The sequence below is a fragment of the Callithrix jacchus genome, chromosome 4, assembly GCF_049354715.1.
Source record: "Callithrix jacchus isolate 240 chromosome 4, calJac240_pri, whole genome shotgun sequence".
Taxonomy (NCBI): Eukaryota; Metazoa; Chordata; class Mammalia; order Primates; family Cebidae; genus Callithrix; species Callithrix jacchus.
The window spans coordinates 18100836-18123112 of record NC_133505.1 but is presented as its reverse complement, the minus strand read 5'-3'; the positions used below and the strand labels follow the sequence as shown (position 1 = coordinate 18123112).

The 22277-nt window shown below is 39.1% G+C and overlaps 1 long non-coding RNA gene across 1 annotated transcript in view; it reads left to right on the top strand.

The window, feature by feature from the left end:
* The window catches only part of LOC118152773 (uncharacterized), a 96059-nt gene extending 74075 nt beyond the window's left edge, over positions 1-21984 (top strand). The window contains exon 3 of the long non-coding RNA XR_004741591.3: positions 1296-21984. This is a non-coding gene — a long non-coding RNA (uncharacterized LOC118152773). The remainder of the gene's footprint in view (positions 1-1295) is intronic.
* The last annotated feature ends 293 nt before the right edge of the window (positions 21985-22277 follow it).

Here is a 22277-nt window from a genome sequence, read left to right as displayed (position 1 = left end):
TGCTCCGTTAGATTGTCTATAGCTTTTAAGGTCAAGTCCTATCACAGCAAGTTTGCAATGCCCTTTGTAACAAGGCAGAGTGTTTATGAAGCTGAGTACATGCTGTATTGTTTATCAGCCCAGGCAGTTGAAAGGTGCGATATTCCAATCTTGTGGTTCAGGATGGCACTAGGAATTGATCACAGGCTCTTCTGACACAGGCTTGGGATTAGTTCAAAGAGTCCCTGGCAACAGTGACCACGCGACAATCCAGCACATGGAGAAAGTCACGAAGCCCACAGTCCCTGACAGGAGAGATGGGTTCGTGTGGAAAATCAATGTGGGGAGCACTGTGAGTTTATGTTTTAAGATCCCCGTGCTTCCTGCTGTGGCTGAGCAGTCTCCTTGGAGAGTGAAAGGTGCTGGTGTACAGTAACTGCTGATTCTGAGAGTACAGAGAGTGAGACAACAATGGAATTTATTTCTTCGTAAGAGAGCTGGGAGGCAGCCAGGCATTCCAGGGCCTTGCTCTTGAATTCTTTGATTTTTCTACAGTGCATAATGACTAGAGACTCCTGGTGCCTCTGCGCTAGGGGATACTGGAGCCAGACCATGGACGCCCAAACTGCTCACGTTACTCCACAACCCTGCCTAATCTCTTTGGAGGCGCCAGACTAGACGTGACTGGCCAGACCCCTGCTTGCTGCCTCTCCATGAATGATGTTGGTCCCTGAAGCTAGGTTAAACAAGCAATAGTCCATAGCTATTGTTAAGGACACTGTCATGATGGAATCATCTGGGCATGCCTCCTTTCCACTAGGAGTGATGGCTGCTAGCCAGGCATCTGTGAACTTTCTGGAGACACGTAGGTGTTGTGGACCAAAGTCATAGCACCTGAGAGGCAAGCATGACAGCCCCTGTGTTTTCAGATGCAGGGACTGAATGAACCTCAGTGCGTGATTGCTGATGTCAAGTCAATCGATACAGATTTAATGAAGTCTGTTAGTTTATAAGTCAAGTGACTTGCCATTAGGGACTATTTCCTCAAGGGTGACAAAATGACAACAATGAAATACTTTTTATCCAGTTGCCACATTGTGTGCTCCATACTGGCTTTTGAAGGTCTGGTTTTGCAATGTAGGGTTGTATTTTATTGACCGAATTTTATTTTATTTCTAAATTCAGAGGAATCTTGAGGTTTATCACTTAATAGTTACTCTGTGGACTAACGTCACATAGTTATCATCAAGCCTTATAATAAAACTGTTATATTTTTCTAGTAGACTCATAGAGGACTATTGTTGGATGTCTTACAGGCATAACTACCTCATAAATGGTTGCTGAATACTGGCCAAAACACTTAACTAAATGAAAATTAAAAGTGCCACTCATCAGGTAAGAAGAGTCCTGAAACCCCTGTTTCTGGTCTTGATTCTACCATTAACTTCTAGGAAATTTTACCTCTACCAGTGACAGACATTGGGATAATCATTCCCTGGACCTTTGTTTCTCCTCTGCAAAAGGAGGTGCTTTAAATATGTAATTGATTTCTAGGGTCTTTTCCATCTATAAAGATTGAATCTCTGACAGTTGGCCTCTAAATCAGAATACTCAGAGGTGTTTGAACCAGAGCAACTCCATCTTGAACCGGTGCTGAGTAAACAAAGGTTGAGACTTGCTGGGCTGCATTTCCAGTTAGTTAGGCATTCTAAGTCATAGGATGAGAGAGGAGGTCAGCATAAGATACAGGTCATAAAGACATTGCTGAGAAAACAGGTGACAGTAAAAAAACTGGCCAAAACTTACCCAATCAAGGTGACAAGAGTGAGCTCTGGTTGTCTGCACTGCTACACTCCCACCAGCACCATGATAGTTTACAAATGCCATGGCAACATCAGGAAGTTACCCTATCTGGTCTAAAAAGGGGAGGCATGAATAAGCCACCCTTGTTTAGCATATCATCAAGATAGAACCATAAAAGACAACTAGTAGCTCTTAGAGCTGCTCTGCTTATGGACTAGCCATTCTTTCATTCCTTTACTTTCTTAATAACTTGCTTTCATTTTACTCGATGGACTTGCCTTAAATTCTTTCTTGTGGGAGATCCAAGAACCCTCCCTTGGATCTGGATCAGGACCCCTTTCCAGCAGCATTTAGAGAGGGAAAGTGAAGGCTTCCTAGAGAAAGTAGGAAAGTAGAAAAACAAATGAGAAAAAAAAAAAACCAAGGTCTAAAAATTTGAGGAGAAATGCTGCCATAGGGAGAAACATAATAATTATTTACTTCGTAAAGTATTATTTTTAATAATTTTTCATATTTATTAAATCCTTAGAAAAATTCTAGGAATTTGATATTATGATTTTTAATGAACAAATAAGGAAACTGAAGTTTGTAAAGTCCTTAAATCACTTGCCAAAGATACATGTTGATTAAGGGGTTGAGTCTAAAAACAAACCAAGATCTTGGGATGGAAACCTAGACCCCCTAAAAGGATCCACCTGCAAGGAAGGAAGTGCCTTGGAAAGAAGATGAACCGAAAGCACATTCAGCCTCGGTTTTTCTAGCTATATATGTGATGTTCAGTCTTCCCTATGTTTCAGGTAGTATAAATACAAAAGGCCATGGGCCCTGCATAAGAACATTTTCTGATTTAAAATGTACTAATTTTATTTTTTATCCTGTCAAGGCATGTACACATGAAAAGGAAAGGAAGTTGTGGAGTTATTTGAGGTATATCTAAGTTTTTTTTAAATGTACATTGGAAATTATGAAAACTGTATTCTGTGCCCTAGTGCTCTCAACACATTATCAAATTATGTAAATAAATACCTGGGCAAATTCCTTTATTTATTCAATGTTTATGCAGTTAGAGTTTTAAAAAATGCTATTTTTAGGCTTGGCATGGTGGTGCATGCCTGCGGTCCTGGCTACTCAGGTGGCTATGATGGGAGGATCGCTTGAGCCCACAGGTTCATGACCAGCCTGGGCAACATAGCAAGACCCCGTCTGTCTTGCTTTTTAAAAAAAGCTATATTTAAAAATTATAGGAGGCAACAAAAGCAGTTATCAGAGAGAAAAATTATTATTTATAATTCTTATGTTAGAAAAGAGTAAAGGCTTAAAACTGAGTGAACTAAATACCCAACCTAAAAAATCTGAAAAAGAACAATACAATAAACCCAAAGAAAAAAGATAATAGAAATAAGTACAAAACCAAATTAAACCAAAAGTAAAATTTCAAAAAGCTAAAAGTTGTTCCTTAAAGAGATAAATGTTGGCAGAGAACTAGAGGACGCCACACTTTCAGACAAATTCTGGTACCTCATGGAGCAGAAGATCCCCAGAGGAGGAACCACACGGGTTGCCAACGCGATTCTTGTGGCCGGCACAGCTGTTTCGCCGGCACCTCAGCGCGGCAGCTCTCAGAGCAGAGTAAACAGGGCCGGACCGAGGTTTGGAGCCCGGGGAAGGCAGAGTTGCCATTTACTGACACAAGAAGGAAGCCAGACAGGAGAATCCTGGGCGGAAAAGCACCATCAGTCTTAACGCTGCCGTTCTGGCCCTGGGAACTAACAACTTGGACGTCCAATCAAGAGACCTAATCTGAAAGTTGGTAATTTCAAAGACGACAGGAGGATAAATTTACAATGATGGGAAGAAACCAGCATAAAAAGGCTGAGAATACTCAAAATCAGAACGCCTCTCCCTCTAAAGATGATCACAGTTCCACATCAACAATGGACAAGGCTTGACGGAGAACGAGCGCATCCCAATGACAGAATCACTCTTTAAGGAATGGATAATAAGAAACTTCTGTGAGTTAAAAGAACATGTTGTAGCCCAACGTAAAGAAACTAGGAACTTTGAAAAAAGATTTGATGAAATCCTATTGAGAATAGACAACTTAGAGAGGAATATAAGTGAATTAATGGAACTGAAGAATACAATACGGGAACTCCGAGAATTATGCACAGGTTTAAACACTCGAATTGTTCAAGCAGAATAAAGGATATCAGAGGTCAAAGTCCAACTTAATGAAATAAAATGAGAAGACGAGATTAGAGAAAAAAGGATAAAAAGGAATGAGCAAAGTCTCCAAGAAATGTGGGACTATGTGAAAAGACCAAATTTACGTTTGATAGGTGTACCTGAATGCGATGGAGAGAATGAATCCAAGCTGGAAAATACCCTTCAGGATATTATTCAGGAAAATTTTCCTAAACTAGCAAAGCAGGTCAATATTCAACCCCAGGTAATACAGAGAACACCACAAAGATATTCCTCAAGAAGAACAACCCCAAGGCACATAATCGTTAGATTCACCAGGGTTGAAACGAAGGAGAAAATACTAAGGGCAGCCAGAGAGAAAGGTCAGGTTACCCACAAAGGCAAGCCTATCAGACTTACAGCAGATCTCTCAGCAGAAACTCTACAAGCCAGAAGAGAGTGGGGGCCAATATTCAACATCCTCAAAGAACAGAACCTTCAGCCCAGAATTTCATATCCAGCCAAACTAAGCTTCACAACTGAAGGAAAAATAAAATCTTTTATGAACAAGCAAGTACTCAGAGATTTTATTACCACCAGGCCTGCTTTACAAGAGCTTCTGAAAGAGGCATTACACACAGAAAGAAACAACCAGTATTAGCCTTACTAAAAATATACCAAAAAGTAAAGAGCACCAACATAAAGAAGAATTTTCATCAACGAATGGATAAAACAGCCAGTTAACATCAAATGACAGTAACCCTAAATTTAAATTGACTAAATCCCCCAATCAAAAGACACAGCCAAAACCCAAGGGCATGTTACATCCAGACCTGTTTCACATGTAAGGATACACAAAGACTCAAAACAAAGGGATGGAGAAAGATTTACCAACCAAATGGAAAGCAGAAATAAATAAATAAATAAATAAAAAGCAGGAGTTGCAATTCTCGTATCAGATAAAATAGATTTTAAAGCAACAAAGATATAGTGGTAAAAAGATCAATACAACAACAAGAGCTAACGATCCTAACACCCAGATACATAGAGACTTAGATTCAATGAGACAGAAAATTAATAAGGATATCAAGGACGCGAACTCAGATCTGCAACAAGTAAACTTAATACATATTTGTAGAGCTCTCCACTTCAAATACATAAAATATACATTCTTGTCAATACCACATCAAACCTACTTATAGGTTTAAATGAAACATTGATTGGCCATTATTAATACCCATTTTTTTTTTCAGAATAAAGCAATAGTTCCATTCACCCTCCCTCTCTCTCTTCCTCTTTCTTTCTCTCCTTTACTCATTTTTTTTTCTTTCCTTCTCTCAAAAAAAGAAATCAACTTGTAAACGTCTAGATCCAGGTCGGCAATGTCTCTCTCATTGCTTGAATTCCTTCCTTCCCTTCCCTCCCTCCCTTCCTCCCTCCCTCCCTCCCTCCCCCCTTTCCTCCCTTCCTTCCTTCGTCCCTTCCTTCCTCCTTCCCTCCCTTCCTCCTTCCCTGCCCCCCAAAAGAAAATAAATAAAATAAAATAAAGAGATAAATGATGGTGATATTTATCCCCCAAAAAGGAAAGAATATGAAAACAAATAGCATTAGGCATAAAAGAAAGAAGATATTTATTCTTTCCATAGATATCAAAAAGGAAAAAAAGGATATTATGAGCAACTTTAGACCAACAAGTTATGAACAGATGAAATATATGTGTTTGTGGAAAATATTACACAAAAATAACTTATGAAGAAATAGAAATCCCCCATATATTAAAATCTAATTCAATCTGTAGTTAAAAATCTTGTTACACAGGAAATATTGTGCCAGAAGAGTTTACTCATGCTATCACACATTTCTTACATAAATTCAAGAACAGAAAAAAAGGAACACTTCCCAGCATATTTTATGAGAGTTGCATAACCTTGATATAAACACTAGCCAAGGACAGAACAAAACAGGAAAACTACAGATCAGAATTATTGTAATTCACTACTTTGACAAGTTAAAAGAGATTAAACCATATAATTACATCCCTATTGCAAAAAAAAGATGTTCAATAAAATCAACAAACATTCATGATAAAACTTTCATAAAAGTAGAAAGAGAATGAGGAAAAAGACTTAGAAAGGAAATGTCTTTAACTTTATGAAGAAGACCTACAAAACTCTAGGGCAAATATGACATATAATAGTAAAAGTTTCAAGTATTCTTTTTAAGATCATGAACAAAACAAGGATGACCACTCTTACAACTTCTTTTGCACACTGCAGTAGAAATCTTAACTATCAAGACAAAACAAGAAAAAGGCAAGGAAAGAAATCAACTTCATCTTCCTCCTCCTTCTCCTCCTCCTCCTCCTCCTTCTCCTTCTCTTTTTCTTCTTCCTCCTCCTCTTCTTCTCCTTCTCCTTATTCTTATTGAGACAAGATCTCACTCTGTGGCCCAGGCTGGAGTGGAGTGGTGTTGTCGTAGCTCACTGCAGCCTTGCTCCTGGGCTCAAGCAATTCTCCTACCTCAGCCTCCCAAGTAGCTGGGACCACAGGCATACACCACCACACATGGCTACTGTTTCTTCATTTTTGTAAAGAAGGGGATCTTCCTATGTTTCCCAGGCTGGTCTCTAACTCCTAGACTCAAGCAATTCTTCCACTTCAGCCTCCCAAAGTGCTGGGGTTACACGCATGAGCCACCACACCCAACTCGACCTCTCATTATTAACAGGTGATACTGTCTAAACAGATAAATGTAAGCAAATAAATGATTTAAATTAAGAAAATTGACAAATTCATGAATAAACAAAAGCAACTTATGTATATCAAAAAATTCAGATGCAAAATGTAGTTTAAAATATCTTTTACAAAAGTAATAAATTATATAAAGTACATAAACACATAGGAATAAATCTAAGAAAAACATGCAAGACATCTATAGGGAAGGAGAGAGCCTTTGAAGTTCAGTAAAGAACTCAATTATGGAAAAATATGTCATTCCTTGGATAAAACGATTCATATCGTAAAGCTGTCAATTCTCTTCTAATGGACATAAATGTAAATGTAATTATGATAACTCAACAGTTTTTTTTCATGGAACATGGCAAGTTGATTTTCAAATTTCTATGAAAGGGTAAAGGGTAAAGGATGGCCAACATGTTCCTAAGAAAGAAAATACAAGGAGTTTGTCCCATTACATATTGAAACATTGCAAAACTGTGGTCATCAGCTTATTAACAATGTGATGTTCATTAGAAAAGAATTGACAATTTTATGATACAAATAGTTTTATCCAAGAACATGGCATATTTTTCCATAATTGAGTTATTTACTGAATTTCAAAAGCTCTCTCCTTCTCTATAGGTGCCTTGCATGTTTTCTCTTAGGTTTATTCCTGTGTGTTTATATATTTTATATAATTTATTACTTTTTAAAAGATATTTTAAGTTACATTTTCTATCTGAATTTACATTAATTAACATTAGTAAATATTAATAAACAAATAGACCCAAGCAACAGAATGGGACATTTAGAAACAAATTCACAGATATATGAAAATTTGATTTATGGCAGAGGTAGTATTTGAGATTAATGAGAAAATAAACTAATACACAATACACAAACACCAAATTCAAAGAGGATTAAGACATAAGTGTAAAAACCAAAACCATATACTCCCCAAAAAAGAATGTAGGCTGTATCTATAAACAAAATGTAAAATGCACAACTCTATAGAAGAAAATCGAAGAATTCAATGACTTTAAAAACTCTTCTTTGTTAAAATGGTGAAATAATTAACTATGGAGCAGCAAATATAAGCAAATTGCATATGTAATCATAAATAAAATTTAGTTAATATTTTTGCCTATCCCTATGCCTAATTTGACTATTTAAACAGCTCCAACCAATTATTAAGAAAGAGAGAAACAACCCTATAGAAAAATGGGCAAAAGACCCAAAAAAGGAGCTCTAAAGAAAAGGAAACAAATATGGCCCATAAACACATGGAAAGAAACTCAGCTTCATCATTCATCAGAGAAGTACAAATACAAATCACAATGAGGTTTTATGATATTGCAATTCACACCCACCGGATTGGGAATAAAACCAGACAATAGCACATGAGAAGAGGATGTTGAGCAATGAAAATACTCATCTACATCTGGTGAGAATTTAAATATGCACTACAACTGGCCGAGTGCAATGGCTCATGCCTGTAATCCTAGCACTTTGGGAGTCTGAGCCCACTGGAGCATTTGAGGCCAAGAGTTCGAGACCAGCCTAGTCAACGTGGTGAAAACCCATCTCTACTAAAAATACAATTAGTTGGACATGGTGGTACGCACCTATAATCCCAACTACCCAGGAGGCTGAGGAAGGAGAATCACTTGAACCTGGGAGGTGGAGGTTACAGTGAGCCGAGATCATGTCATTGCATCCACCCTAAGTGACACAGCTAGATGCCATCTCAAAAAATAAAAATACTACAACTTTGGAAAACATTTTGGCATTACCTGGAAACTTAATTGTTATACCTTCTGTCTCAGCAATTTCACTTTTAGGTTTATATTCTAAGAATCTCATATATATGCGCCAGAAGAAAAATACCTCAAAATTCATAACCGGGCCATCTGCAGTAGTCCCAAGGCAGAGAAACATCAAATGTTTATTCAAAGCAGAGTGGACAAATTCAGATGTCTATCAAAAGCAGAATAAGAGTTCATACAGAGCAATATAATGAACTGTAGAGACGGCGTGGTGGAGGTTGGGAGAGGAATGAGGGATAAAAGACAATCAATATATTGGGTACAGTGTCCAATGCTTGGGTGATGGGTGCACTAAAATCTCAGGATTCACCACTAAAGAACTAATCCATGTAAGCAAAAACCACCTACACCCCAATAACTACTGAAATTAAAGAAAACAAAAACAGTCTGGGTGGGGTGGCTCATGCCTGTAGTCCCAACACTCTGGGAAGCTGAGGAAGGCAGATCCCTAGAGTCCAGGAGTTTGAGACCAGCCTGGGCAACATGGCAAAAACCCATAACTACAAAAAATACAAAAATTAGCCAGGTGTGGTAACACGCGCCTGTAATCCCAGCTACTGGGGAGACCTAGGTGGGAGGATGGCTTGAGCCCACGAAGTCAAGGCTGCAGTGAGCCATGAGAGCACTGCTGCTCTCTAGCCCAGTGACAAGTGAGACCTTGTCTCAAAGACAAAAAATGAGAATAAATGAATTCATGAAGGAGTACTCTGCAACAGTGAAAATTTAGTGAGCTGCAGGCACAGGCATCAACAGGACGACTTCCCAAAACATAACTTTGAGCAAGAGGAGCAAGTCCCAGGAAAATATAAGTACACAATTTCAATTTATATAAATTCCTGCCAAAGAAAAAACTAAACTATGCTTTGTTTCAGGTTATATACATGTGTGTCAAAACCGTAAAGAAAAGCAGGGATTGATGGACGCAAAATTCAGGGCAGCAGTTACCTCTGCTGAGGGGCGGGAGAAGCAGTCTTTGAGGTTTACTGAGAAGATTTAAGCTGCGGCATATATTCCATTTCTAAAGCTGGGTGCTGGGCATATTCATTCCATCACTATTCTTTACAGTACATATGTATTTTGGATTCTTCTGTGTGTGATATACTCCACAACAAAAATAAATAAATCTGTGCTTACCATGGCCAGATATCCCTCAAAATACCCTCATCTGTTGCCACTGGACCACTTGGGTGGAAAATGTTTAGAAATCCCTGTCTTAAGCTTCATCAATGTGAAGGATTCATTTTAAGATTTGAATGAACAAGATGACAGAAAATGAGAGAGCACACTGGCTGCCCAGGTGGGCGCAGAGGCTCAGAGGATAGGAATTTAGTGAGCGCCACTGTCAACATGCTTCACATAGTTGGCAGTTTTGCCTAACATGTTCTCTGCTTGCAGAATTGCCACAAGTTGGAAATCCCACATCAGTCACCACTTCCTCGGGGACATTAGTTGTTCATGTAAATTCTGAACAATGGAAGGCTGGCTTTTAATCCGTTCGGAAATGGAACACAAAGACAGAGCCCTAGAAGTGGAGTGTGAGTGCTGAGGTTTTTTCCCTAAGCCTATTCTCTTCCACATGTGCTGATGTTCTCCTTGGTTAAGTATTTGGAAAGCACATCAGGTGTTAGCAATTTGTTTTTCCCTAAAAAGAACAATTTGCTCTTAGAAAAATGACAGTGTTCTTCCCTTATTACATGAAAGCACCCTCTGAACCCCGACAAAGCAGAGATATTTTGTAGAGATACACACAAGAATGAAAAACTGAAAATCAGAGCTGGTAATAAATGGACAGAAAATTAAAGAGAGCTGTCACCTCTGGCAAGGGGAAGGAGGAGGACATGATCATGGAGACTGACCAGAAGAGGAAGGTGATTCTGAAATACTGGCAATATTCTAGGTCATAAGTGTTTATTCTTTAAATGGCACATAACAGTTTTATTATCTCCTTTGTATGGAATATTTATTTCACAATACATTTTTATTTGTTTTATTTTACCTGAAGTTCTATCTATTTGCCAAAAAAAAAAAAAGCAGAATTAAACGGATTTCCAAAGATCCAGGATCAGAACCAAGTAGACCAGTAGGAGACAGATTTTTTCTTTTTATAATTTTTAATTGCTATGTTTTGTGGTTACATAGTAGCTGTCTATATTTATAGGTTCACGAGATGTTTTGATACAGGCATGCAATGTGACATAAGCACATCTTGGAGAATGGGTATTGTCTCCTCAAGCATTTATCCAGAGAGGGATTTTTCATATACACCTGTACTTTTTTCAGGTTTCAGCCTTTTCAATACATAACTGTCGCAAGAGATGTTTTGTATGTTTTCCCTTGACCTTGAGAAAGAAGCATTTGTTGGGATGCTGCATATTGAGGAGGGGGAGGGGAATCCTAGAGGAGAAGCCACTGAGTTTGCAACCCAACTGACACACAAGAAGCAACTTGAGAAGGGCTCCAGAAGCAGCAGGTCAATAAGTGGAAACCAGCATTGAATCAGCTGAATGGGTACCTGGAAGTGGGGTGACTATAAGTACCAGTTTGCCTGCAGTCGCCCCCAACTACATATTCCTGTCCCAGAGTAGTTATTAACGCACTCCTGTTAGTGGCAGCAAATTGGTTCAGGTCTGCAGCAACCTCAGCTCTTGCCTCCTCAGAAGAAAGCATTTGACTGAGGGGCATCAGGCAGAGTGAGAGACTGAGGCAAACTTGAGAGCGGGAGTGAAGGTTTCTTAAACAGCTTCAGAACATGAACAAAAGGAAGCAAAGTACACTTGGAAGAGGGCCAAGTGGGCAACTTGAGAGATGAAGTGCACTGTTTGACTTTTGACTTGGGGTTTTATACGTTAGCACGTTTCCCAGGGGTTGTGCCTCTCCTCCCCGATTCTTTTCCTTAGGGAGGGCTGTCCGCACGTGCAGTGGCCTGCCAGTTCTTGGGAGGGGCCCCATGTGCAGGGTGTTCGCTGGAGTGGTGCGCGTGCTCACTTGAAGCATTCTTCCCTTATCAGTGGAGTGTTTCTGTAAGGTGATATCCAGTTAAACTCCACCATTGCCTCCTAGTTTCCAGGTGCGAACCCACTTGCCTGAGATCTTACCGGGCAGCTGCTGATCACCAGTTTCAGGTGTTTCCATTGGGAGACTGCCTTTCCCTGGTGTGGGTTGCAATCAATTATTGCTTTAGAAAGACAATTAACAACTACCTGACCATCATCTGATGGTCGTCTTACTTTCCCCTGCGGGGGAATGGGGGAGCCTCTCTTGCTCTGCTCATGTCTGCCTATCTACTGTGACATTTCCTTTCACTTTCAAAAGTGTCCCAATCTGACCAGAAATGATGTGGTCAACCTCTACACGAAGGAAGAAATGTAATGTGCTATGGGAGGAGAACGGCTTATCCAGGAAGACCTCCTGAAAAGGGACCGGCTAGGGCTTAGATGCTGTGGCTCTAATTAGCAAAAAAGCGTGGTAAATCTTTAAAAAGAAAAAAATCAGCGAGAGAGAGAGCAAAGAAGAAGGGGAGAAGGAGGAGGGCTATTATTTTTGTGTTTGTTTAGATCTATCCAAAAAGAAAAACACAATGGAAGTAGTTATTTCTTTGACCAACTTTTCTTCTGCTTTGAGCTTCTGAAGAGCATGCCTGGGCTTGCTTTCCCCTCAATTTCATTTTCATCTGAGATGAGTGAAATATCTATGGGAACTGGCATTCTCTAAATTAATTTAGATATCAGTGAGTTTTTTCCATCTTGCATGTGGAGGAAAGGTTGGAAGCTTCCTACCATTTCACATCACAGAGCTTGTGACCTGTAATTTTTGCTATTTCTCAATCTGCATTCTGGTGGCTTTGCTCATTAATAGAATGCTGTAATTTATGAGCGTTCCTCTTTCGACTCTTCCAGAGAAATTTATCAGCAGTCTCTAATTTTATTAACAAAAGAAAAGAAACTATTTTTAGGGACGATGATCAAATCAGGCTGAACCCGGACCATCTCGAGCAGATGTTGTGGTTCTGCAAAGTGGTCCCATGAGGCAGTTGCTCCAACACGTGGTGTCAGCTCAGAAGTCATTGTTTTTTGCAAACCTTGTCCTTAAAGGAGGAACAAGGTACAGAACTTTTGTTTCTCTTTTCCTTTCTTTTGAAATACCAATTTGCATGTAACCATATGGTAAATAACAGCCTATAGGAAAAAAGGGGAAGGGATGGAGACTTAAACAGAGGAAGGAGTAAACAGAAAAAGTAACAGGTCACACAGAAACCAGGAAACTACAAGTTGTAATGGTGGTGGTTCCCTTTTCTCCTTGTGTCTGCTCTTTCTAAACAGTGGCTAAATTGGGATGGGTAGGATCCAATTGGGATTCCTCCAGATGCAACTCTTTGTGAATTTGTGGATGGGACCAGATAAGAACCTCATGGAGGAAGGAGATTCAAATGAGCAGACTTCAAATCCTTCAGGCAAACCCAGCCTTGAGTATTTCTCAGCCTTCAGAAATCTCAGGAAAAACATAAATGATGGAGATAAACAATGTAATTTGACTCAAGAGAGTAGGTAGAAAATCAGACACCCCTAGGAGAAAAAAAAACAACCTGCTAATTGTGAATTTGTTCATGGTGGTCAAGATAAATAACAGCAATCAAATCACGGTTTACTTACATGGAAGAACACTTTATTTACTACTCCCAGGCATGCTAACCTCTGCACACCAATTTCCTGGACGTAGGAGGATCACCTAGAATGATTTTAAAAAGTTCTCTCATATCCAAGAGAGATACTTGTCAGCAAAAAGACTCACACAACAAGTTTAAACTGATGAATGCCAACTCTGATGACTCAGTAAATATTATCAATGATACTTTATTTTTTCTTGGTTTTAAGGGTGTCTTTCTTCTATATAGGCACTTCTATTCCCCCTTTTAGTTGCTTTATACAAGAGTAATCGATTCCTATGTTAGACTTTCACAGGACATTTAATGGCAAAAGGAATATTGACCCAGTATTGACACTAATGATATACATAAAGGAGAACAGCAAGGAAACCTGCAAAAAATCTCTCCATGTCAACACAGACTCCAGTAAAAGTTATAGTAAAGTGGAACATTTACAGATAGGTGAAAGGTATTGACAGAGTTTAGCATGGGGCAGGGAAGAGAGACATACATACAATTTGTGTTTAAGAGCATAGCTGTCCCTCATATACAGGCATGTTAATTTTTATTAAGGCAGTGTACTAAGTGTTTACTTTTTCTCACTCCTCCAAATAATGAGCAAAGCCATCTCTTTCCAAGAATGGAAAAGGTGGTGATGGTGGCTTCCTCCTTGAGAAACTAGTTGAGCCTAATATCAGGGAAACCACCCAGAGGGAAGGCTTCCACATGTTAGGATGGACTCTTTCTCTTTAATATTTAAGCTCATTTGCTTCTCTAGACAAATCATAATGTGTCTCTATTTTACAACAAAAACACTTGGGAGGAGTCTTATTTTAAGTGTTGTTGACTTTTGGATTAATTGTTGAAATGGTGTTTGAGACAAATTAGAATAGAGTCAGCTGAGAGCAAAGACGACTCTTTCAAGAGGGGAAGGCAACTATTGGTGGGTATGGGAGTTAGAGCTGAAGAGAGATGGCAGAGACATCAGGAGACAGAAAATGATGGAAGAGCAGAAAAGTGGAAAGAAGATGAAGATAAATTTTACTGATTTAAAACTTTCATCTAAATTAATTCTGGCCATTCTTCCGGGAATTAGCTCACGCTCTTCCATGCAATGCATGTTCCTGCGGCAGACATTTATTGACCACCTGCAGTGTTCCAGGCACTTGATGGAAACATAGTGATTCAAAAGTGAATAAGTTATAGGGATGGTTTCTATCGCAAATAGCATACTAGAGGAAATGGCACCTAACTCTGGCTGAGAAGGGTTAAATAAGCATTCACAAAGGAGGCAGTAGCGTGGAGTGGGACAGGGCCATTTGTGATTCCCAGCTCAAATGGACACTCAAACATTGCTTGCAGTTTTTTCAACTCTTCCTCAGAGTCACTAACTCTATACTTTGTATTGTTGAGCCTTCAGTACTGCCCTATATCTATTTACTGTCAGGATATGAACTACTTTTCTGTTTCTCAAAAAAAGAGGGACCACCGTTCATGAAAATTTCCCATTTCTTTTTGTCATCACCTATCTGTCCATATCTCCCCTCACCCCATCACCTGGTCTCATAGGAAAATGTATTCCCCTTCCTCCTTGACAAAACCAAGACTTTCTTCAAGTTACTGAGACCTAGACCTTTCATATCTCCCCTGGAAACTATGAAATCATCTCCATTATCTTTGCATCTTTATTATCTTCCTTAGGTTCAGCATGAGCAAAAGCTCAGCTCCTCTCCATTTCAAAAAGCAAACACATGTGTGCCCACATGCACACACACAGAGAACCTCATTAAAATAATTCCAATATGTTTTCCCCTACCAGTACTTAGATTGTTTTATTAATTTCATCATTGAAAAATCAATGAACTCATCTTAATTTTCATTCCAATGGACCTTTCTGCATGATTAGATATTGCTGATCTTTTCTTCCTTCTTAGAATGTTCTCCTTTCTAAGGAAGGTACTCATGGAATACTATCGTTTCTGAAATGTTGAATCCTTACCAGTTCCTTTCCTTTTAGCTATCTTCTCTTGACTTATTTTTTATCCCTTAAATGTTTGTTGTTCCCAGGGTTCAGACCTTGACCCAATTCTCACTCCATTACCTTTCCCAAGCAATTTTGTTCACTTTGAAGGCTTACTCTCTCTGACTTCTCACACTAAGCCAACAGCAATTTTTCTTAGATCTTCCTCCCTAACATTCATCAATTCTAACCTCTTCTCTATATCCCATCTACTGTCATTACTCAGCTTTGGCCATGTTATCTCCCAACTGGTTTAGAATAAAAGCCTCATAATGCATCCCTCTGCCTCTTCTGGCTACCTTCCCATTTTTTCAAGCTGTGCAAGAATGGTGTTTCTAAGCGATAAATCTTATCTCTCCGCAATCTTTCTTAAAGCACTTGAGAGGTTCCTCACTGCTTTCAGAATAAAGTGCATATTTTTATCAAAATTCTCATTGCGATGCAGCAAATCATTTAAGCTTCTCACGGTATACTTTTCTAATGTCTCTTCCCCTTCTCTACCAACCAAGCATACACTTGAAAAGGTCTTTCATCATCTTTCAATCATGCCATGATTTTCAAACCTCATGCTTTTACTTCTGCTTAAAGTTGAGCCTGGAATACCTTAAATTTACGTATTTGAAGAAATCGCATTTATTCTTCAAAATGCAAATAAAATACTGCCTCTCTGAAGCATTTCTTGGTATTACTTCTTACTCTTTCCACTGTGCAAATATACATCTCCCAACCAAAGTTAGTTATTATTTCCTTTAACCCCCTATCATATTTAATTCCTTCCACTATTTATCACCCATACCAGATAGTTTTATGGCTCTGTGATAGCTTTGTTCCTCCTGGGAAATGAAAGACTTAATTCAGCATGGCATGGACAGTTAATGTCACAACCGGCACAACCATGATCTAGAGTGCATAAGCCAGTTAGCCATCTCTTAGGCCATGCTGTGTGGTTGGTATCATCTTGCCGGAAGGGAAAGACGTGGATCTGATAACCTCTGTAAGTCTCTGTCTGCTACCACCACCATTCTATGAATAACCTCTTTAAACGTTGCTTCACCGCAGAATCTACGTGGTTAATGCCTTCATTTCCCAAAGGCTGCCCTGGGAACAGCAGCAGGAAAAACAGCATCTCTCTCACCACATCATTGTCATCATTAGTGAAGGTGATGTCTTGGTGGTGTTCAGACTTGCCGTCATTCCCAGAAGCCTGGATAAACAGAATGGCATTTTTAGGACTGCCCCATAAACGGAATCATTTTGAAAAGTGCCCCAGTGACCCAAGTGATTGGGCTTTCTGAGTGATGACTTACTGCGGCTTACAGGGTAGTTGAAATGAATTAATTTTGCTTAATTGAGTTCAAATGATTTTTCTGAAGATCAGTCCAGTATGAAAGGCCTTCTGAAGTCTAAATAACTTTTTATTTTCTAACATGGGAATTGGGATGAAGATGTGGTTACGAATCTAGTGAACTTGTATGTTTTAATCTAATTGCAGATACTCGAAAACCCAATTGCAGACACATTTACCTGTGCAAATAGAACTGTTTGTAAAGAATTTAAGTCTCTTGGATAAATACTTATTTTAAGCCTGTTTTATAATATGTAATGGCAGTTCTAGGCATCATGAAAAAGATGTGATCCACGAAACATGATAGCACTTCAGCTTTGAAAATTTACTCTGCTCTTATGAGGAGCGGAGGGAGTGAAGGATGTGAAAATTTGGGGTCCAAAAGCTGGAAGGAGCTTAGGTTGCTCATGAAGTTCCTCTTTGACTGCTTATATGACTTAAAGGAAGACAGCCACCTGGCATGCCACTTTCCCCCAGTAAATGTGGGTTAAAAACACCTACCTTACAAAAACACTATGAATTAAGTATGATAAGTGAAACGGAAGTTTCCTGGGCTCTTAGGAGAGGCCACACATTCTAAGGCTGAGGTATGTAGGTCTCTACTGTATCACTTACTAATTCGGGAAACAGTCGTTGAGCACCTGCTATATGTCAAGCACTAGTCTAAGCTCTGGAGAGGAACAGACAACAAAAGAGACAAAAATTCTGGGGACTCCCAGAGGAAAGAGAAGAGGAGGGAGGCAAAAGTTGAGAAACGACCTACTGGGTACTATACTCACTACCTTGGTGACAAGATCATTCATATCCCAAACCTGAGCATCGTGCGATGTACCCACGTAACAAATGTACCTTTGCATCTAAAATAAAAGTGGCAGTTATCATTTTGAAGAGTTATTTAATGGGGGAAGAGAAAAGCAGCCAACAAACAAAGAACTAAGTAAAGTGTGTGTTAGAAGATGGGAGATGGGAGATGGTGTGGAGAACAATAAAACAGGAAGCGGGGCAGCCAATCCTGCACGTCGTGGTGGATTTTGATTTTAAACGTAAGGCTGAGAAAGGACCTCACTGACAGTGACTTTTCAGAAGCACATGAGGAGGTGAGTGAGAAGTGGTGAGAACATGAAGATATTGGAGGAAGAGCATCCCAGGCAGAGAGAGCAGAGGCATGGAGACTTGAGATGCGACTGTGACTGTGTGGTTCAGGAAACAAACAAAGGCCAGCATGGCTGCATGGGGAGAAGAGTGAGTTAGCAGGGAATGAGACATATCCAGCCTTGGGGCCTATTGAAGAGATTTGCTTCTCTGAGAGATGAGAGCCCTCGTAGCATTTGAAGCAGAGGAGGAACATGTTCTAACTTGCATCTTGAAGGTATCCCTCTGGTCGCTGTTTTGAGAATAGATTCATGGGGAGATGTCCAGGTGGAAGCCGTTAGGAGGTGGTTGCAGCAGTGCAGTTAATACCCAGGACCAGGGAGGTGGCAATGGAAGCCATGAGAAGTAGTCCGACTCTGGATATAGGTATGTCACAAACAGAGAACACACAGGACTTCCTATTGGAATGAATTGGGAGCATAAGAGAAAGAAAGAAGTCAAGATTGACAGCAAGGTGTTTGTCCTGGCAAGTGACCATTACAACTCCATTGGTGCCTCTAGTTCAATCTGGGGGGAACTTAAGGCAAGTAATTTAACATAACCTCTTTATCTGCCTTTGCATGTATCTTTCTAAATCATAAAACAGGAATACTCAACTGAGAATTTTTTAAGTCTTTAATTGAAAAATGCTATCTAATAAATTTTTTTCTTGCATCTATTAAAATGCATCTAATAAAATATCTATGATGTAAAATGTGTTTATAAGAAAGAAACGATAGAATATTATTACTCGGGTTTTGTAAGTGAGGAAACTGAGGCCCTGAGGAATTTGCATGCGCTAAGATGCAGTTCTTTTGATGTCTTCAGAGAACTTTCTTGCATAACCATTACCTCTCTGACAACAGTAAGCCCCATCCTTGGAACTTTTTATAACGTAATGATTTTTCTACAGAATAGCTCTTGGTTTTAACAGCTCATGAACCCGTCAACTAGAGAATGTTGATTGTTATGTAGGACACAATATATTACCAAGTTTTCTCTTTCTTTTCCTTTAAATTTTGTTTTCCTACCTTTCCAGTTGAAAAGAATCTTTAATATATGACTTTTATTGTTCCTTATATGTAAGGAAAAATGTGAAGATTGACTTGAAATCCAAATGCTATTTATTTTAACATCTTTCCGGCAAATACTATTCCTTGTCCTAATGCTAGAGAGTGTGAGATAAATAAATTGGGGTTTGATTTTTCCTCCTTCTCAGCTCTCTCTGTTTGCCATTTTAGAATATGGTGAAAGGCAGCAGGCTATGCTAGAAGATAAAACTTACAACAATTTTTATTTCCTCTGTTATGGCCCCCCCCCAAATAATCTTAACTGTTGCTTTTATAGACTTCTCTGCTCCCAAGGGATTTGAGGTATGCAAAGCTTTGGCTGAGATTGGAAAGAAACAGCTCAGAGGTGGGGACTGCTGCTTAAAATGTTCCTTTGTTTCATTTTTTTCCTGTTATTGTATATGAAGCTTTGAAACTATCCTGACTTTCCATTCCAAAGGCACAGGCCAGGACAGGTGCCAATCGTAGTGGCCATTTGATGGAGGGGCATATACATGATGATTGGTTTGGATGGGGGCTCCAAGTGAAAGCAGAGGGGATTCTCAGAAGCCTTCATTATGAGATTAAGACGTTGGCCTTGTTAGGGTAATCCTCTGTCACCTTTTGGTGAGGGGGATCCCGTGAGCACATTCTACAAGGGAGATCTTCAGGTTTAATACCAATTAGCACAGTGCTGGGTCCTAGCAGCCCAAGAACTGAGTGGAAACTCCAGGGCTGGGGATTCTAAACTCCATCTGTGTTGACTTGCTTTGTAACCTGAGGCAAATGTCTTTAAACTCCCTCAGCCTCCACTTCTTCAACTAAGTCAGGCTTGCCAGAGGCACAGGTATTATGTAAATACATAGATACCATCATTCCTTGGTGGGTGGGGGGATGCTTTGTTTAACCAGCAGGGCTCTATACTGCTAAAAGCAGGATGTGAATCAGAGCTCCTGGGTCTCTAACCAAATTGTTGAAGATATTCTGAAATGCTGTAGAAAGGTGCTTTCATGGCTTTAGACAGTGCACAACCACTGCTTAGATTCAGTACACAACAGGGTACTGAATGGCAGGGTTGGGAAGGTATGTTTTATTTTTCTTTTGGATAAGTCACTTGGAAGTGATGGGCTTATGGGTCTGCTGGCCTGGCCATTTGACTGTGTTGAAGAGCAATCCACCTTTAACTTGTTCAACTCATTTTCCATACTCCCCTCTATTCTCTCTCCCCTTCCAAATACACACACATGCGTGTGCTCGCGCGCGCGCACACACACACACACACACACACACACCCCTCTGCATTTGCCTAACCTGTAGAGTATGATTTGAGGGATGCCAAAGTGCTTCTTGTTGTCACATATATGCATTCCTAAACTTTTCTCCTGTTACAGCATTTAAATCTGTTGTTTAAATAGAAGATAAGTCAAACATACCCCATTGTTGTTAATAGAATCCGATTTGTGTTTACAAGTGTGTGCTCTGGGTTTGAATCTCAGCCCTGTCACTCAGCTCTGTGACTCCTCTGAGCCTCAATTTTATCTTCTGCCAAATGGTAGCAGTAATGGTACAGCCCTCATAGAATTGCTGTACAAAGTGAAGATGATAATCATGCAAAATCCTTAGAATATTGCCTGATGCGTAATAAACACACAGTAGACACAGCTGCTGAGGTTATTACTGAAACGGTACAGAGGAAAGAAATGACATAGAGGAAGGTAAATCAGGATAGTGAAATGGGACAGAGCAAACCATAGACTTGTACTGACCACGTATGAACATGTAAGTTAACTTTTATTCTGCTTCTGCTGATGCAAATTGGGCAGGCTTGCAAGAGCTGCCTTATCCTATGAGACAAAGACTAGGCTAACCAGTGTGTTGCTAATAACTGGAGTGACCTCTAGTGGTTCTGATTTTTTTCATAGTGGAAAACACAAAACAAACCAGACTCACCCAAACTGTACACTATTTTGCTTGTACACCCAAAATTCAGAAGCTGATTAAATGGAAGCTAGTCCAGTGTTTAACTGAATTGACTGATATATTAATAGAAACCTTGTTTCTACTGGATAGTTTCAAGAATCCCTTCCGAATATGACCACACCCTCACTTCCATTTGGCCTTCTGTCCATTTTTACTAAGCTGGGGGAGTAATTTATTAGCATTCAATTAAAATGTATAGACATATTTAAAATGTATTTGATGCTTCCCATGGGCAAGATACTGTGCTAGGCAGAAAGGGACACGTCAAGATGATATACGGACAGATCCTTTGAAAATACTAAAAAAGTATCTATTTTTAAAATGTACTGAAATAGATGTCGATACTAAGAATTACTACCATCTTATGCCTTATGACTTTGTGGGCAACTTTGCTTTCTGTGCTATCGGAAGAAACAGATCCCCTCAGAATTAAGCAAAATAAAGCTATATCCATTGATCCACAGGAGAATTCTCATTCATGGGCGAGAGTTTGGCCAAGAGTAGAGCCAGGCAGCAAAAGAAAAAATGTACACTGTTATGGTTTAAAAATAATTAACATTAAATAAAGCAAAATTAAAAATTCAAAAATTATTTAAAGAAGCCACTTTTAATTCATTTATTCAGCAACTATATGTCATTTATGTTCTAGGTAATTCTACTTTCAAATAAATATGGTCCTTTTTACAAGAGCAATGCATTAAATATGCCAGTGAAAATGAAAACCTTTTATGCCTTTATATGATTTTTATGTAAGTCTACAAGTTATTTATATTGCCAAAGTATATTATACCTTGTAGAATACTAGTAATGTACATATGGTCTTTGTATAAGAGTAGGAGTCTCAAAGAGGATATCAGTGTCCTGATATAAGGCCCATACTCTGATTTTTTTTTTTTTAACTTCATGGGTATTTGAGACTGAAAAATACTTTTAGCTATTCATGCAAAGTGCAATTGTCTCTTATTTTTCCACATGTACTTCATGAAGACCTTTGGTGATATGTAGTTGACAGGCTAATAGCCTTGCCACAAAGAGCTATTTAGACTTGGCAGAAATTTAGAAATTCCTGAAGCCTAAATCAATTTAAAAGCTTAAAAACAAATTCACAAATCTTCAAATTCTGCCCTGGCACAACTTTATTTGGTAATAGTGTGTAGGGGGATTCATTCCAAACACAATGTCTTCTAACACTGGAATTTTCCGGAAGCACCAGGTTTCATCATTGGGAATTCTGTTCCATTTCTTTTTAGGGTTTCTATTTAGTGTCATTTATGTTCCTCTTACACCCTGAGAGTACAGAAATAGCCAGTTGAGAGTATATAAAATGTTCTGTTTTTAAAACCTATTTTTAAAACTTGTTTTTATTCTTTTAAAATTATTTATTTGCTTTCTTAGTCTTCTTTATTTTTATTATTTATGATTTATCTTATTTATCTTTAGCTGGTCATCAGTTTAAATAAACCTTAAAATGTGCCACATCTTAAAGATGTTGACTTCTCCAAGATGGGGCTGGGTTTTATTAGGAGTTAAAACTGAGTGGAAAAAGCAATTCACAAAGAAATATTACAGGAAGCATTTACAGGAAAAAACTTGAAAGTTAG